Here is a 20,000-nt window from a genome sequence, read left to right as displayed (position 1 = left end):
CCTCCCCTCCCTCCCTCCTCTGGTGGGGATTTTAGGTGGGTAGATGGGGGCAGAGGGGGGGGGGGGGGTTGTAAGGGGGAGGCTTTTATTGGATGATACAAAATCCTTTTCCCATTTTCTGGCTTTTGTGAGTCTGTGTCACCGAAGCTGAGCTGCCCCATTACTGCCTCCTGCGGATCAGTGATGGGGGAGAGGGGGAGCATAGAGGGGAGGGGAGGAAGTGTCATGGTTGGGGAGGTTATGTCCTGAGGTCATAATCGTATTTGTAGTAGAAGCAGGAGGGTACAGTAGAAGGCACCCACCGCTCCCTCCGGCTCAACGGCCACCAGGCAGTATACTGCTCTGGAAATTTTGTAGGAAAGTGTAGATGGGAAAAGCTCCTTACCTGAGTGTAGCGGGGTCCTCCAGGGATAGTGATGATGATGGTGTCTGCTGCTGCAACCACCCAGCACTGTCTCGCTGTCACCATCACCATAAGTTTCTCTTACACCATCACTCACAGTCAACCTCAAAAAGATCCCCCATCACCGCTTCTAGAAGGCATCACTATCATAACACCTTCACTACTGCATCACTATCACTTTCTTCATCACCATCACTATCCCGTCACGGTCACCATCACCACTGTACTAACCTGTCACTATGATAACATCTTCACTCTCCTGTCACCATCACTATCTTCATCAATACCTTCACCATCGTCGCTGTCCCATCACTATCACCACACCATCACCTTCCACCGTCACTATTACCACCACAGTTGGTGCAGTAGGCAGTGTGGCGGACCATCTGTGGTTAGCAGCTTTAAGAGCAGATCTGTGTGTGTGTGTGTGTGTGTGTGTGTGTGTGTGTGTGTGTGTGTGTGTGTGTGTGTGTGTGTGTGTGTGTGTGTGTGTGTGTGTGTGTGTGTGTGTGTGTGTGTGTGTGTGTGTGTGTGTCATTCCTATACTATATATATATCTGTTCAATAAGTCACATTAGTATCATCAATGATAAACACGTAAATAGATTACTATGGACGTTGATAGACAGTGGATTAAGAATTAGAATTTTCTATAATGCTCATCAGTTTTATCCCTTAATTAATTAAACATTGTCCAGCCATAATCATCCTGATTCTAATGAGAACTAATTATCAGATTGAGTTAGTGTCATATTAAGTTAGGATAAGTTAACATTATGTTAGAATAAGTTAGCATCATGTTAGATTATAATAAGTTAGTATCATGTTAGAATAAGTTAGCATCATGTTAGAATAAGTTAGTATCATGTTAGAATAAGTTAGTATCATGTTAGAATAAGTTAGTATCATGTTAGAATAAGTTAGCATCATGTTAGAATAAGTTAGTATCATGTTAGAATAAGTTAGCATCATGTTAGAATAAGTTAGTATCATGTTAGAATAAGTTAGCATCATGTTAGAATAAGTTAGTATCATGTTAGAATAAGTTAGTATCATGTTAGAACGAGTTGCTTATCATGGCCGTCAAGTCAGGAGTTAAATCAAGATTCCTCATTGGTCATTTATAATTAGTAATTAAGTTCTGGATAACTGAGGATAATGAGGGAAGTAATTAATGCAGGGGCAGCCCTCTTCCCCCCTCCCCTCTCACACACACACACACACACACACACACACACACCCGCTGTTCCTCATCTTCACTTCCTCATTTTTCTCATTAGCAACGTTTCCTCCACCTTCCTCATGATTCCCTCATGCAGCCTCACACTGGTAGCTGCCCCAGTCCTGCACCTACTGTTATCTCTGCTGACCTGTTGAGATAAAGGGTCACGACCTGGCTGACCTTCATCCCTGTGACCTGATGCCACCTGTTGGTTAGGTCACAGGAAACCAAGCTGGACTTTCTTGACCTCACTTCTGACCTTTGGTCTTTAATTACTGACGTCACACGAAACTTAAGTTGACCTTGACCTGACCTCAGACCTTGTTTGTCAGATGATGACGTACGAAATCAGGGTTGACCTTGACCTGACCTCTGACCTTCTTTGTCTGATACTGACATTGTACGATATCAGGGTTGACCTTGACCTGACCTGTAAGCTCAGGTCATCAGGTGTTCACAAGGGTAGTGGGGCAAAATTGATCTTTGACCCCAACCTTGCATGACTGGTGAACGTTTTATTAATAACTTGAAGATGTAACAACTTGATGGATTGTGAAGAGGTCAAAATGGATCCAAGTGTTACAAAATAAAAGTTAAGATTAACTTTCCATCACGTTTTTAACAGATAATTAACATATTAAGATAACCAGCTTATCATACTAAATAAGTCTAATAACCTTTTTTATTTAGTTTGCAAATATATCTGTAACTATAACAACAACATGTTGTACTTCTATAAGTGAAACTAATTGTAGTTTCCATCGCTCGAAGAAAAGTTTAAGTATTTTCTAAAGTAAGTCAGAAGAGATAGAACATTGATTTTGATTTACGATAATATATTCGAATATGGAAATAGATGAGAACAAAGAATGAACAGAGAATGAAAGAAATGAACAAAGAATGAACAGAGAATGAAAGAAAGAAACATGAGACAGAGAAATATCAGTCTGCCATCACTTGCCTGCCATCACCCGTCTGCCATCACCCGTCTGCCATCACTCGCCTGCCATCACCCGTCTGCCATCACCCGCCTGCCATCACCCGCCTGCCATCACCCGCCTGCCATCACTCGCCTGCCATCACCCGCCTGCCACCACCCGCCTGCCATCACTCGCCTGCCATCACCCCCCCCCCCCTCCTCCCTCAGAGGACATAATACACTTGCCGTGAACGGTTCCCATCTTAAACTTAACCTAACTTGCCAGCCTTTTAGTGCAGGAACTTAACCCTGATCTATGTGTCCAGACCTTCAGGATGCCAGAGCTGCCTCGTAGCTCCTCCCTCAGCTACACTTCCCTGAACCTTTAGCTCCTCCCTCAGCTACGCTTCCCTTAACCTTTAGCTTCTTCCTCAGCTACACTTCCCTGAACCTTTAGCTCCTCCCTCAGCTATACTTCCCTGAACCTTTAGCTTCTTCCTCAGCTACACTTCCCTGAACCTTTAGCTTCTTTCTCAGCTACACTTCCCTGAACCTTTAGCTCCTTCCTCAGCTACACTTCCCTTGGGTTCAGGTCCTCATTCCGTTAAGCCTTCATCTCTCAGCATATTGAACCATAGTGTGTGGAGTCCTTACTTCATGGCTCAGGAAACCTTATCTCTGGCACTGCCTCTGACCTGGTGACCTGTGTGGCACTGCCTCTGACCTGGTGACCTGTGTGGCACTGCCTCTGACCTGGTGACCTGTGTGGCACTGCCTCTGACCTGGTGACCTGTGTGGCACTGCCTCTGACCTGATGACCTATGTGGCACTGCCTCTGACCTGATGACCTATGTGGCACTGCCTCTGACCTAGTGACCTGTGTGGCACTGCCTCTGACCTGGTGACCTGTGTGGCACTGCCTCTGACCTGGTGACCTGTGTGGCACTGCCTCTCACCTGGTGACCTGTGTGGCACTGCCTCTGACCTGGTGACCTGTGTGGCACTGCCTCTCACCTGGTGACCTGTGTGGCACTGCCTCTGACCTGATGACCTATGTGGCACTACCTCTGACCTGTTGACCTGTGTGGCACTGCCTCTGACCTGGTGACCTGTGTGGCACTGCCTCTGACCTGATGACCTGTGTAGCACTGCCTCTGACCTGATGACCTGTGTTGCACTGCCTCTGACCTGGTGACCTGGCGGCTCTGCTTCACACCTGGTGCCACCTGGCTGTCAGTGATGTGGCCAGCTGATAGGTAATGGTGTGGCCACCTGTTTGTTAATAGTGTGGCCACATATTTGTTAATGGTGTGGCCACCTGTTTGTTAATAGTGTGGCCACCAGTTTCTTAATAGTGTGGCCACCTGTTTGTTGATGGTGTGGCCACGTGATTGTGTGGCCATCTGACTGCTATAGATGTGGCCACCGAGAAGGCCAGCACCGAGACGTCAGATGTGGTACACTGTCAAGGTACACTGTCAAGGTACACCGTCAAGGTACACTGTCAAGGTACACTGTCAAGGTACACCGTCAAGGTACACTCTCAAGGTACACTGTCAAGGTACACTGGCCAGGTACACTGTCTGGGTACACTGTCAAGGTACACTGGCAAGGTACACTGTCTGGGTACACTGTCTGGTTACACTGTCAAGGTACACTGTCAAGGTACACTGTCTGGGTACACTGAGCTGTGAAGGAATTAGCCAGTGTAGGAAGAATAGCAGGATATCCTGGCAGTGAACCATTATCTTGAGAAGGACGCGTTTCATGTAGACTCACATGGTAAGTCCATGAATAAATGCATCCTAGTGAACGTCCGGGAGAGAGAGAGTGGATGTGTGAACGTCCGGGAGAGAGAGTGGATGTGTGAACGTCCGGGAGAGAGAGAGAGTGGATGTGTGAACGCCGGGAGAGAGTGAGTGGATGTGTGAACGCCGGGAGAGAGAGAGAGTGGATGTGTGAACGTCTGGGAGAGAGTGAGTGGATGTGTGAACGCCGGGAGAGAGAGAGAGTGGATGTGTGAACGTCTGGGAGAGAGTGAGTGGATGTGTGAACGCCGGGAGAGAGAGAGAGAGTGGATGTGTGAACGCCGGGAGAGAGAGAGAGTGGATGTGTGAACGTCCGGGAGAGAGAGAGAGAGTGGATGTGTGAACGTCCGGGAGAGAGAGAGTGGATGTGTGAACGTCCGGGAGAGAGTGAGTGGATGTGTGAACGTCCGGGAGAGAGTGAGTGGATGTGTGAACGTCCGGGAGAGAGAGAGTGGATGTGTGAACGTCCGGGAGAGTGAGTGGATCTGCTCGTAAACTGGTAAAGTGTATTGAGAGAGGAAACACTTGCTCTCATCCTGTCTCAAACTTAGATTTATAACCAATAAACTGGTATAACGACTTTATATGTTTCACACAACTCAAGCAATATTTCTTCACAGACTGTTCTCTGTATATATATATATATATATATATATATATATATATATATATATATATATATAGATAGATAGATAGATAGATAGATATATATATATATATATATATATATATATATATATATATATATATATATATATATATATATATATATATATATATATATATATATACTTATTCATTCATCTCAGATTATGCAATGATCAGTGACTATGAATGAGTCATAGTGTAACCCAGGACCTATTTTTTAAGGCTGCGCTACTGTCAGTAGCAGGGCAATGGGGATTCTTTTGGAATAAGACAGTACGTACGCCACAGTGAGATAGACATTTCACTCTCAGTGTTGCCTCTTGAAGGCGGAGCCCGGTAAACCTGTGAGAGAGGGAGAGGGAGAGAGAGAGAGAGAGAGAGAGAGAGAGAGAGAGAGAGAGAGAGAGAGAGAGAGAGAGGGTCCATGTAACCACGTTCACAAAACCTTTTTTCTTTTTCTAGCAATCTCGGTAATCGTGAACACGTGGTCTGTGCTCCCCCCTGCATCACCTGAGCTACACCTGCCCACTTATTACGTTGTGGGCAGTCTGCCCCCACCCACACCCACCCCACAGCTGACCCAGGGGTCACGTGCTCCAGCCTGGCCCACAGGTGGCTAACCTCATCCTGTTTATCTCTGTGTTGCAAGAGTTAGTGTTGCGCCGCACGGGGTACGGTGCCACCGTGGCTGGTGGAAGGTTCACCCAGTGGTATCCAGCTGCACGTGGTCACCAGTCGCTGCAGACCACGTGGTCATCATGGCGTCTCTCGCCTCGTTCATCCTTGTGTCATGATGTATGGACATGTTCCTGCTGATCCATGGCATGGAAGTAGACAGCCTCTGCAACGCCGGATCCTGCTACATCATGGACACCCCCCACCCTCACCACTGGCTCCTCCTGACCTGACCTGACCTGACCTGACCTGTCTTGTCTAATGGCAAGATGGCGCGGGTTACATCAGACCCACAGCAGACAACTCCAACATTTATGTCAGATGTTGGCAGTGACACCACTCTGGTAGCCTGATGTTGGCATGGCGTGACAGTGGTTGTTGGCAGGAGACGAGGGCAGCCATAATCGGTGGTACAGGGTCGTTCCAGCAGTTGTTACCAACAAACTAACCATCGTTTTGGAGACGCTGGGCGGAGCGGCCTTCCAGAGCCGCCTCCTTATTGGCTGTCAGGGGGGTGGTGACGTCATCGGCTCAGAGCCGCCTCCTCACTGGTTGTCAGTGTCAGGGAAGTGTGTGACGTCACGACCACTCAGGACACAGATCAGACAAGATGACGTCAAACTGCAGAGTTGATTTTGTCTCCTGCCTCTGTGTGTGTGTGTGTGTGTGTGTGTGTGTCGTCAGGTGGGGGGGGGGGGGCAAGGTTAACATATCCCAGGCTCTTGTGTTAATGAAGGAAGGCTCTTAATGGTGTGGTTTAGTTGGTTTTATTACGGTACAACAGGGGAGCAGTTTACATAAGGCCTGGTTTACGGGGTACTAAACCTCCAGTGGCCCTGGGTTTACATGAGTCTGACTTGATGTGGATGGAAACCAGTGTTGGCTGGGTTTACATGAGTCGTGGTTTGCTGGGCAGTAAATCACCATTGGTGTATGCTTACATGAGCTGGGGTTTACTGGTAGTTAAACCACTGGTATGTAAATAAGTCGTGGTTTATATGGTGGTAAACCAACGCTAATATTGGTTTACCGAATTTGATTCTTTCTAACGCATGACGCTACTTCTAATTCACCAGGCGGCCTGGCTATTATATATATATATATATATATATATATATATATATATATATATATATATATATATATATATATATATATTTTTTTTTTTTTTTTAACTATTCGCCATTTCCCGCGTTAGCGAGGTAGCGTAGGAACAGAGGACTGGGCCTTTTTTGGAATATCCTCACCTGGCCCCCTCTGTTCCTTCTTTTGGAGAAAAAAAAAAAAAAAAAAAATATATATATATATATATATATATATATATATATATATATATATTAGTCATAACCAGGAACCATCAGATTATTATTATTATTATTATTATTATTATTATTATTATTATTATTATTATTATTATTATTATATTTTATGGAGATCATGCAGCTACGTTCATGGAGCGAGGAGTTCCTTGACGATCATACAGCTTCACCAGACGTGACTCCTCCCTGGCGGGGGAGCCCGGTAACACCGTCAAGTTTAACACAGAAGATGAATATTTAACTTATATGGCGTCGTTATAATGCCCCCCCCCCCCCTCGTAACGACCCTCCCGCTGCCCACCTGGGTCGTCTGGGCTAACCAGTACTTACGTCAGTAGTTTACGGACTGAAGTAATTTCCATTTGATTCAAGAGGAATGGAAAGGTCAGGTCAAGATGCCCTGTGGTACGGAGGTCACAGGGCCCCTCCCTCTGTGGTGTCCACCTCCCCCCCCCCCACCCCTACCCACCCCCTCCTGCCCACTGGGGATGGTGTCCATGTGTCCAGCTCCCCCCCCCCCCTCCCCTCCCCTCCCACCCAGAATGCAGCAGGAGGTGACGTGTACGACATATGGTCCCTCGACGTACGGCACCGCATCCCACGCCAGGGTTCGAACCCACGGCAACCTCAAGCTAGATGGTGTGCCCACTTATCCACGACGTTATTTTTCCATTAAGAAAATGATATTGCGTCGTAAATTTGAATGGCAGAGCCGGGAGCGGAGCAGGGCTGGCTTGCTCCTTCAAAATGGCCAACGTAAAGTCAGAAAATTCATTTGCATCTTTATATGTCCATGTTGGCTGTGTCCCGCTTTTATTCTAACCTCCCCTCTCTCCACCCACCTCTCTCTCTCTCTCTCTCTCTCTCTCTCTCTCTCTCTCTCTCTCTCTCTCTCTCTCTCTCTCTCGTCAGTAATGCTGAAGCTGGTAGGTTTTAAGACCTTGACCTTCGTGGTTCAGGGTCGGGCAGACTGGAGACGAACACACCTCAAATGTTGCGACCTGACCTCCAGGGGAGATGGAAGGGTGGGAGTCAAGTGGGGTTAAGGGAGTGAGTGAGGGAGAGGGAGTGAGTGTGGGAGAGGGAGTGAGTGTGGGAGAGGCAGCGGGGCATGTCATCAAGGCCTCAATATTCCACTGTCACTTCGCTGACTAATTTGACCTCACACTACCGTGGGTGTGAGTGACGCCTCCTGAGGTAAATTCGTCTCATGTCAAGACGTGGACAACATCAAGTGTGAGGTCGACCATGTCAAGACGTGGACAACATCAAGTGTGAGGTCGACCATATCAAGACGTGGACAACATCAAGTGTGAGGTCGACCATGTCTGCGTCATGTTACTCCTCATGTCTGACGACATCAGACTCGGAGGCGAGAAGTATATAAACCAGTTCTTGTGTAAACCTCTGACCTCAGCCGGACTCAGGTCATGCCAGGTGACCTGCTTCGTGGTTAGATCTGAGCGAAGAAGGTGCTAACCCACATTCCCGAGGGGACGAAAGTCTTACATAACTTGAATATAACTTTGATCCTTGGCGACGGTGGTTAGTTAGGATAGGGGTCTGTCGTACGTGGACGATCTTGTTTATATTCAGGATGTTGTCAGGTGGATCGACCTGTTCCTCCTGGCAGGTGACCTCGTCTACACCCCTCCACACCCCTCCACATCCCTCCACAACCTTCCACACTCTTTCTCACTCCTCCACGTACCCCCACACCCCTCCACACCCCTCCACATCCCTCCACAACCTTCCACACTCTTTCTCACTCCTCCACGTACCCCCACACCCCTCCACACCCCTCCACATCCCTCCACAACCTTCCACACTCTTTCTCACTCCTCCACATACCCCCACACCCCTCCACACCCCTCCACATCCCTCCACAACCTTCCACACTCTTTCTCACTCCTCCACATACCTCCACACCCCTCCACACCACTCCGCACCCCTCCGCACTTCTCCACTTCTGTTCACAAACCTCTGGTACCCCTCCAGACCCCTCCACGTCCCTCCAGACCCCTCACTCCAGCTTCCCCCTCATCCTTAAACCTGTGTCTCACTCCAGTGGTCCACTGTGGGTAGCTGGCTCAGCCACTTGGGAATGCCAGCCACTTTATTAAGTGTCAGAATAAAGTTTGTCCAAGTCCAGGGCAAAGTTCAGAGCCAAGTTGTAAAAGTATTTACGGAACTCCAGTCGTGGTGGCTCGAGGTTAACCTCCGTGGCTCGAGGTTTACCTCCGTGGCTCGAGGTTTACCTCCGTGGCTCGAGGTTTACCTCCGTGGCTCGAGGTTTACCTCCGTCTCTGTACTAGAGGAGTCTCAGGGTAAGATTTATTTTGGCGAGAGATTTTTGGTGACACAATTAATCTTTGATATGTTTTTCATTTCTGAAATGGTCGTGTGATTAATCACTTTGATTTAATGACTCATTGAAACACCTCGTCAGAGATTAATGTTATTTTTATAACTTATCATTATAATGGCAGACACTTGTAGTGATGACTTGTGTCTTGTATATAACCAGAGTGCCTGAGATGTCTTGCCTGTACCATCATGACCAACATAGCCCTCATGACCAACATACCATCATGACCAACATACCATCATGACCAACATAGCCCTCATGACCAACATACCATCATGACCAACATAGCCCTCATGACCAACATACCATCATGACCAACATAGCCCTCATGACCAACATACCATCATGACCAACATAGCCCTCATGACCAACATACCAACATGACCAACATACCAACATGACCAACATAGCCCTCATAACCAACATACCAACATGACCAACATAGCAACATGACCAACATAGCCCTCATAACCAGAGTTCCACCACACGCAACATAGCCCTCATGACCAACGTATCCTGTGTTGCTATATGATTATAGTGTTGTGTACAGTACACAGATCAAGGTACGTGTTAATGGTTTATCAAAGTGAATTTAACCAATACAGGAACAGTTATTTATGAAGGTTGATTTAATTAACAAGGTTAATAATCTGTGAAGGATAATTTAACTTAAACTTGATAATCTATGAAGGTTAAATCAACTAACTTAAAATTGCTAATGTGTGGAAATTGATTTATTTAAGCGTAACGATTTATGAAGTTAATGTCACTAACTTAAACTTGATAATATATGAAGATTTATTTAAAGTTAATTGCTGTATGATCAATACATTAGGTTGGTTGTTGAAGCGATGTATGGTAACTCCTGTATGATCATTACATTAGGTTGGTTCTTAAAGTGATGTATGATAACTCCTGTATGATCATTACATTAGGTTGGTTCTTAAAGTGATGTATGGTAACTCCTATATGATCATTACATTAGGATGGTTGTTAAAGTGATGTATGGTAACTACTGAAAGATCAATACATTAGGTTGGTTGTTAAGGCGATGTAAATACGATGCAAAGGAGCAAAAAATATTTTAAGATTGACTTCATTTTACAACTTAAATGAACGTCGTAAAAACGAGTAAACGATATTTTGACACCAAATTTGTATTCAGCATGAGAAACACTTTTTATAATGAAATTTTCAAGGAAATCTATTTTTCTGAAAAAAATGCCAAAAATTACCTATTATATTAAATTTTTAGCATTTTCTTCAGAGAAATAGATTTCCTTGAAAATTTCATTATAAAGAGTGTTTCTCATGCAGAATACAAATCTGGTGTCAAAATATCGTTTACTCGTTTTTATGATGTACATTTAAGCTGTGAAATTAAGCCAATTTAAAGATATTTTCCGCTCATTTCCATCGTATTTACTGGGTATGTATTGGTAACTGAGAGCATTATGATATATTTCTCAAGATTATTTCAAGTACAGAAGTGTTCGAATATCTTGTTTTTCAATTTTAAAACAAAAGGTTTTTCGAGCTAAAAAATACCCTAGACTGTTACCTTGAATTTTTGGCATTTTTCTCAGAAAAATAGATTTCCTTGAAAATTTCATTATAATGAGTGTTTCTCATGCTGAATACAAATCTGGTGTCAAAATATCGTTTACTCGTTTTTATGATGTACATTTAAGTTGTGAAATTAAGCCAATTTCGAAATATTTTCCAATCATTTTCATCGTATTTACTGGGTATGTATTGGTAACTGAGAGCATTATGATATATTTTCCAAGAGTATTTCAAGTATAGAAGTGTTTGAATATCTTATTTTTCAATTTTGAATCAAAAAGTTTTTGGAGTTAAAAAATACCCTGGACTGTTACCTTCAATTTTTGGCATTTTTCTCAGAAAAATAGATTTCCTTGAAAATTTCATTATAATGAATGTTTCTCATGCTGAATACAAATCTGGTGTCAAAATATCGTTTACTCGTTTTTATGATGTACATTTAAGCTGTGAAATTAAGCCAATTTCGAAATATTTTCCAATCATTTTCATCGTATTTACTGGGTATGTATTGTTAACTGAGAGCATTATGATATATTTTCCAAGATTATTTCAAGTATAGAAGTGTTTGAATATCTTATTTTTCAATTTTGAATCAAAAAGTTTTTGGAGTTAAAAAATACCCTGGACTATTACCTTGAATTTTTGGCATTTTCCTCACAAAGATAGATTTCCTTGAAAATTTCATTATAAAGAGTGTTTCTCATGCTGAATGCAAATCTGGTGTCAAAATAGCGTTTACTCGTTTTTATGATGTACATTTAAGCTGTGAAATTAAGCCAATTTAAAGATATTTTCCGCTCATTTCCATCGTATTTACTGGGTATGTATTGGTAACTGAGAGCATTATGATATATTTTTCAAGATTATTTCAAGTATAGAAGTGTTTGAATATCTTATTTTTCAATTTTGAAACAAAAAGTTTTTCGAGCTAAAAAATACCCTGGACTATTACCTTGAATTTTTGGCATTTTTCTCAGAAAAATAGATTTCCTTGAAAATTTCATTATAAAGAGTGTTTCTCATTCTGAACACAAATCTGGTGTCAAATTGTCGATTACTTGTTTTTATGATGTACATTTAAGCTGTGAAATTAAGGAAATTTAAAAATATTTTCCGCTCATTTCCATCGAATTTACTGGGTATGTATTGGTAACTGAGAGCATTATGATATATTTTCCAAGATTATTTCAAATATAGAAGTGTTTGAGTATCTTATTTTTCAATTTTGAAACAAAAATTTTTTCGAGCTAAAAAATACCCTGGACTATTACCTTGAATTTTTGGCATTTTTCTCAGAAAAATAGATTTCCCTGAAAATTTCATTATAAAGAATGTTTCTCATGCTGAATACAAATCTGGTGTCAAAATACTGTTTACCCGTTTTTATGATGTACATTTAAGCTGTGAAATTAAGCATATTAAAAAGTATTTTCCGCTCATTTCCATCGTATTTACTGGGTATGTATTGGTAACTGAGAGCATTATGATATATTTTCCAAGATTATTTCAAGTATAGAAGTGTTTGAATATCTTATTTTTCAATTTTGAAACAAAAAGTTTTTCGAGCTAAAAAACACCCTTGAATTTTTGGCATTTTTCTCAGAAAAATAGATTTCCTTGAAAATTTCATTATAAAGAGTGTTTCTCATGCAGAATACAAATCTGGTGTCAAAATATCGTTTACTCGTTTTTATGATGTACATTTAAGTTGTGAAATTAAGCCAATTTCGAAATATTTTCCGCTCATTTCCATCGTATTTACTGGGTATGTATTGGTAACTGAGAGCATTGATATATTTTCCAAGATTATTTCAAGTATAGAAGTGTTTGAATATCTTATTTTTCAATTTTGAAACAAAAAGTTTTTCGAGCTAAAAAATACCCTGGACTATTACCTTGAATTTTTGGCATTTTTCTCAGAAAAATAGATTTCCTTGAAAATTCCATTATAAAGAGTGTTTCTCATGCTGAACACAAATCTGGTGTCAAAATATCGTTTACTCGTTTTTATGATGTACATTTTAGCTGTGAAATTAAGCCAATTTCGAAATATTTTCCGCTCATTTCCATCGTATTTACTGGGTATGTATTGGTAACTAAGAGCATTATGATATATTTTCCAAGATTATTTCAAGTATAGAAGTGTTTGAATATCTTATTTTTCAATTTTGAAACAAAAAGGTTTTCGAGCTAAAAATATACCCTGGACTATTACCTTGAATTTTTGGCATTTTTCTCAGAAAAATAGATTTCCTTGAAAATTTCATTATAAAAAGTGTTTTTCATTCTGAACACAAATTTGTTGTCAAAATATCGTTTACTCGTTTTTATGATGTACATTTTAGCTGTGAATTTAAGCCAATTTCGAAATATTTTCCGCTCATTTCCATCGTATTTACTGGGTATGTATTGGTAACTGAGAGCATTATGATATATTTTCCAAGATTATTTCAAGTATAGAAGTGTTTGAATTTTTGGCATTTTTCTCAGAAAAATATATTTCCTTGAAAATTTCATTTAAAAGAGTGTTTCTCATGCTGAATACAAATCTGGTGTCAAAATATCGTTTACTCGTTTTTATGATGTACATTTAAGCTGTGAAATTAAGCCAATTTCGAAATATTTTCCGCTCATTTCCATCGTATTTACTGGGTATGTATTGGTAACTGAGAGCATTATGATATATTTTCCAAGATTATTTCAAGTATAGAAGTGTTTGAATATCTTATTTTTCAATTTTGAAACAAAAAGTTTTTCGAGCTAAAAAATACCCTGGACTATTACCTTGAATTTTTGGCATTTTTCTCAGAAAAATAGATTTCCTTGAAAATTTCATTATAAAGAGTGTTTCTCATGCAGAATACAAATCTGGTGTCAAAATATCGTTTACTCGTTTTTATGATGTACATTTAAGCTGTGAAATTAAGCATATTAAAATGTATTTTCCGCTCATTTCCATCGTATTTACTGGGTATATATTGGTAAATAAGAGCATTATGATATATTTTCCAAGATTATTTCAAGTATCGAAATGTTTGAATATCTTATTTCTCAAATTTTGAAACAAAAAGTTTTTCGAGCTAAAAAATACCCTGGACTAGTACCTTGAATTTTTGGCATTTTTCTCAGAAAAATAGATTTCCTTGAAAATTTCATTATAAAGAGTGTTTCTCATGCTGAACACAAATCTGGTGTCAAAATATCGTTTACTCGTTTTTATGATGTACATTTAAGCTGTGAAATTAAGCCAATTTCGAAATATTTTCCGCTCATTTCCATCGTATTTACTGGGTATGTATTGGTAACTGAGAGCATTATGATATATTTTCCAAGATTATTTCAAGTATGGAAGTGTTTGAATATCTTATTTTTCAATTTTGAAACAAAAAGGTTTTCGAGCTAAAAAAATACCCTGGACTATTACCTTGAATTTTTGGCATTTTTCTCAGAAAATAGATTTCCTTGAAAATTTCATTATAAAAAGTGTTTTTCTTTCTGAACACAAATATGTTGTCAAAATATCGTTTACTCTTTTTTATGATGTACATTTTAGCTGTGAAATTAAGCCAATTTCGAAATATTTTCCGCTCATTTCCATCGTATTTACTGGGTATGTATTGGTAACTTAGAGCATTATGATATATTTTCCAAGATTATTTCAAGTATAGAAGTGTTTGAATATCTTATTTTTCAATTTTGAAACAAAAAGATTTTCGAGCTAAAAAATACCCTGGACTATTACCTTGAATTTTTGGCATTTTTCTCAGAAAAATAGATTTCCTTAAAAATTTCATTAAAAAGAGTGTTTTTCATGCTGAATACAAATCTGGTGTCAAAATACTGTTTACCCGTTTTTATGATGTACATTTAAGCTGTGAAATTAAGCCAATTTAAAAATATTTTCTGCTCATTTCCATCGTATTTACTGGGTATGTATTGGTAACAGAGAACATTATGATATATTTTCCAAGATTATTTCAAGTATCGAAATATTTGAATATCTTATTTTTCAATTTTGAAACAAAAAGTTTTTCGAGCTAAAAAATACCCTGGACTATTACCTTGAATTTTTGGCATTTTTCTCAGAAAAATAGATTTCCTTGAAAATTTCATTATAAAGAGTTTTTCTCATGCAGAATACAAATCTGGTGTCATAATATCGTTTACTCATTTTTATGATGTACATTTAAGCTGTGAAATTAAGGCAATTTGAAATTATTTTCCGCTCATTACTATCGTATTTACTGGGTATGTATTGGTAACTGAGAGCATTATGATATATTTTCCAAGATTATTTCAAATACAGAAGTGTTTGAATATCTTATTTTTCAATTTTGACACAAAAAGTTTTTCGATTTAAAAAATACCTTGAATTTTTGGCATTTTTCTCAGAAAAATAGATTTCCTTGAAAATTTCATTATAAAGAGTGTTTTTCATGCTGAATACAAATCTCGTGTCAAAGTATTATTTACTCGTTTTTATGATGTACATTTAAGATGTGAAATTAAGCCAATTTAAAAATATTTTCCGCTCATTTCCATCGTATTTACTGGGTATGTATTGGTAACTGAGAGCATTATGATATATTTTCCAAGATTATTTCAAGTATAGAAGTGTTTGAATATCTTATTATTTTTTTTTCAATTTTGAAACAAACATTTTTTCGAGCTAAGAAATGCCCTGGACAATTTTTGGCATTTTTCTCAGAAAAATAGATTTCCTTAAAAATTTCATTATAAAGAGTGTTTCTCATGCTGAACACAAATCTGGTGTCAAAATATCGTTTACTCGTTTTTATGGTGTACATTTAAGCTGTGAAATTAAGCCAGTTTAAAAATTTTTTCCGCTCATTTCCATCGTATTCACTGGGTATTTATTGGTAACTGAGAGCATTATGATATATTTTCCAAGATTATTTCAAGTATCGAAATGTTTGAATATCTTATTTTTCAATTTTGAAACAAAAAGTTTTTCGAGCTAAAAAATACCCTGGAGTATTACCTTGAATTTTTGGCATTTTTCTCAGAAAAATTGATTTCCTTGAAAATTTCATTATAAACAGCTTTTCTCATGCAGAATACAAATCTGGTGTCAAAATATCGTTTACTCGTTTTTATGATGTACATTTAAGCTGTGAAATTAAGCCAATTTCGAAATATTTTCCGCTCATTTCCATCGTATTTACTGGGTATGTATTGGTAACTGAGAGCATTATGATATATTTTCCAAGATTATTTCAAATACAGAAGTGTTTGAATATCTTATTTTTCAATTTTCAAACAAAAAGTTTTTCGAGCTAAAAAATACCCTGGACTATTACCTTGAATTTTTGGCATTTTTCTCAGAAAAATAGATTTCCTTAAAAATTTCATTATAAAGAGTGTTTCTCATGCTGAACACAAATCTGTTGTCAAAATATCGTTTATTCGTTTTTATGATGTACATTTAAGTTGTGAAATTAAGCCATTTTCGAAATATTTTCCGCTCATTTCCATCGTATTTACTGGGTATGTATTGGTAACTGAGAGCATTATGATATATTTTCCAAGATTATTTCAAGTATAGAAGTGTTCGAATATCTTATTTTTCAATTTTGAAACAAAAAGATTTTCGAGCTAAAAAATACCCTGGACTATTACCTTGAATTTTTGGCATTTTTCTCAGAAAAATAGATTTCCTTGAAAATTTCATTATAAAGAGTGTTTCTCATGCTGAACACAAATCTGTTGTCAAAATATCGTTTACTCGTTTTTATGATGTACATTTAAGTTGTGAAATTAAGCCATTTTCGAAATATTTTCCGCTCATTTCCATCGTATTTACTGGGTATGTATTGGTAACTGAGAGCATTATGATATATTTTCCAAGATTATTTCAAGTATAGAAGTGTTTGAATATCTTATTTTTCAATTTTGAAACAAAAAGTTTTTCGAGCTAAAAAACAACGTGGACTATTATTACCTTGAATTTTTTGGCATTTTTCTCAGAAAAATAGATTTCCTTGAAAATTTCATTATAAAGAGTGTTTCTCATGCTGAACACAAATCTGGTGTCAAAATATCGTTTACTCGTTTTTATGATGTACATTTAAGTTGTGAAATTAAGCCAATTTCGAAATATTTTCCGCTCATTTCCATCGTATTTACTGGGTATGTATTGGTAACTGAGAGCATTATGATATATTTTCCAAGATTATTTCAAGTATAGAAGTGTTTGAATATCTTATTTTTCAATTTTGAAACCAAAAGTTTTTCGAGCTAAAAAACACCGTGGACAATATATTACCTTGAATTTTTGGCATTTTTCTTAGAAAAATAGATATCCTTGAAAATTTCTTTATAAAGAGTGTTTCTCATGCTGAATACAAATCTGTTTTCAAAATATCGGTTACTCGTTTTTATGATGTACATTTAAGCTGTGAAATTAAGCCAATTTAAAAATATTTTCCGCTCATTTCCATCGTATTTACTGGATATGTATTGGTAACTGAGAGCATTATGATATATTTTCCAAGATTATTTCAAGTATAGAAGAGTTTGAATATCTTATTTTTCAATTTTGAAACAAAAAGATTTTCGAGCTAAAAAATACCCTGGACTATTACCTTGAATTTTTGGCATTTTTCTCAGAAAAATAGATTTCCTTGAAAATTTCATTACAAAGAGTGTTTCTCATGCTGAACACAAATCTGGTGTCAAAATATCGTTTACTCGTTTTTATGATGTACATTTAAGCTGTGAAATTAAGCCAATTTAAAAATATTTTCCGCTCATTTCCATCGTATTTACTGGGTATTTATTGGTAACTGAGAGCTTTATGATATATTTTCCAAGATTATTTCAAGTATCGAAATGTTTTAATATCTTATTTTTCAATTTTGAAACAAAAAGTTTTTCGAGCTAAAAAATACCCTGGACTATTACCTTGAATTTTTGGCATTTTTCTTAGAAAAATAGATTTCCATAAAAATTTCATTATAAAGAGTTTTTCTCATGCAGAATACAAATCTGGTGTCAAAATATCGTTTACTCGTTTTTATGATGTACATTTAAGCTGTGAAATTAAGCCAATTTCGAAAAATATTTTCCGCTCATTTCCATCGTATTTACTGGGTATGTATTGGTAACTGAGAGCATTATGATACATTTTCCAAGATTATTTCAAGTATAGACGTGTTTGAATATCTTATTTTTCAATTTTGAAACAAAAAGTTTTTCGAGCTAAAAAATACCCTGGACCTTGAATTTTTGGCATTTTTCTCAGAAAAATAGATTTCCTTGAAAATTTCATTATAAAGAGTGTTTCTCATGCTGAATACAAATCTGGTGTCAAAATATCGTTTACTCGTTTTTATGATGTACATTTAAGCTGTGAAATTAAGCCAATTTAAAAATATTTTCCGCTCATTTCCATCGTATTTACTGGGTATTTATTGGTAACTGAGAGCATTATGATATATTTCCCAAGATTATTTCAAGTACAGAAGTGTTCGAATATCTTGTTTTTCAATTTTGAAACAAAAAGTTTTTCGAACTTAAAAAATACCCTGGACTATTACCTTGAATTTTTGGCATTTTTCTCAGAAAATAGATTTCCTTGAAAATTTCATTATAAAGAGTTTTTCTCGTGCAGAATACAAATCTGGTGTCAAAATATCGTTTAATCGTTTTTGTGATGTGCATTTAAGGTGTGAAATTAAGGCAATTGAAAAATATTTTCCGCTCATTTCCATCGTATTTACTGGGTATGTATTGGTAACTGAGAGCATTATGATATATTTTCCAAGATTATTTCAAGTATAGAAGAGTTTGAATATCTTAATTTTCAATTTTGAAACAAAAAGTTTTTCGAGCTAAAAAATACCCTGGACTATTACCTTGAATTTTTGGCATTTTTCTCAGAAAAATAGATTTCCTTGAAAATTTCATTATAAAGAGTGTTTCTCATGCTGAACACAAATCTGGTGTCAAAATATCGTTTACTCGTTTTTATGATGTACATTTAAGCTGTGAAATTAAGTCAATTTAAAAATATTTTCCGCTCATTTCCATCGTATTTACTGGGTATGTATTGGTAACTGAGAGCATTATGATATATTTTCCAAGATTTTTTCAAGTATAGAAGTGTTTGAATATCTTATTTTTCAATTTTGAAACAAAAAGTTTTTCGAGCTAAAAAATATAGAATGCTCTCAGTTACCAATCTAGTAAATACGATGGAAATGAGCGGAAAATATTTTTAAACTGACTCCAATTAACAGCGTAATTGAATGTTCTAAAGACGACTAACAGATATTTCAACACCAGATTTGTATTTAACATGAAAAATACTTCATATAATGAGTTTTTAAATTAAATAGTTTTCTTAAAAAAAATGCCAAAAATGGAAGGTAATAGTTACAGTGGTGTATCTAGTGTATGGCAGGTAGGGCGGGTTCCCTGGGCTTCACTGGAGGGAGGGCGCCACTCAACTGGTTTGTTTTGTCTTCTATTCTTCACGATTAACATTTCTAACGGTTTGGTTTTGTGAGATAAAGAGAAACTTGCCTACTTTTCAACTATAGTAATATTTTGCTACTATCAGTTGCATTACCGCTTCTACGTTACAGTTTTAATGAAATATGTGTTTAATTTTAAGTCTTTGAGATTTTATATAAATTTAAGTTTGGCCTAACTCTTCAACAGTTTATAATTACACTGTATATATTTTCATATACATCCACTGTATATACATTATTAATCAAGCCAGGGACGCAGTTTCAGTGCTTGCCATAGGCGCAATTTCCCCCCAGACACGTCCCTGGTCATACGTCACAAGAGGTCAAGCCTCCCCCACGTCACTAGGGTATCAGGTCGAAGGTCAAGGGTATTAACGTCGTCCTCAGAGGTCATAGTGTCGTACCTTCCTCCTCAAGGGATGCGAACCCTTGATTGTAAGATGCGCACCACATATATCCAGTGATCCAGGGGGAAATATGAGGGGAAAACTGAACTGTTTTACCCGTGTGATAATTATGCTGGGGGAGGGGTACATCCCCCACCCCACCCCACCCCAGCCACACCCCCCCTACC

At 38.1% G+C, this 20,000-nt stretch overlaps 1 protein-coding gene across 1 annotated transcript in view; it reads left to right on the top strand.

Annotated features, from left to right (window-relative positions):
- The window catches only part of LOC139764491 (uncharacterized), a 299,229-nt gene that overhangs the window by 199,218 nt on the left and 80,011 nt on the right, over nucleotides 1-20,000 (top strand). The window lies entirely within an intron of this gene.

The sequence above is a fragment of the Panulirus ornatus genome, chromosome 50 (genome assembly GCF_036320965.1).
Source record: "Panulirus ornatus isolate Po-2019 chromosome 50, ASM3632096v1, whole genome shotgun sequence".
In the NCBI taxonomy this organism is placed as follows: Eukaryota; Metazoa; Arthropoda; class Malacostraca; order Decapoda; family Palinuridae; genus Panulirus; species Panulirus ornatus.
The sequence above is the reverse complement of the archived record's forward strand: the minus strand, read 5'-3'. Positions and strand labels throughout refer to the sequence as shown.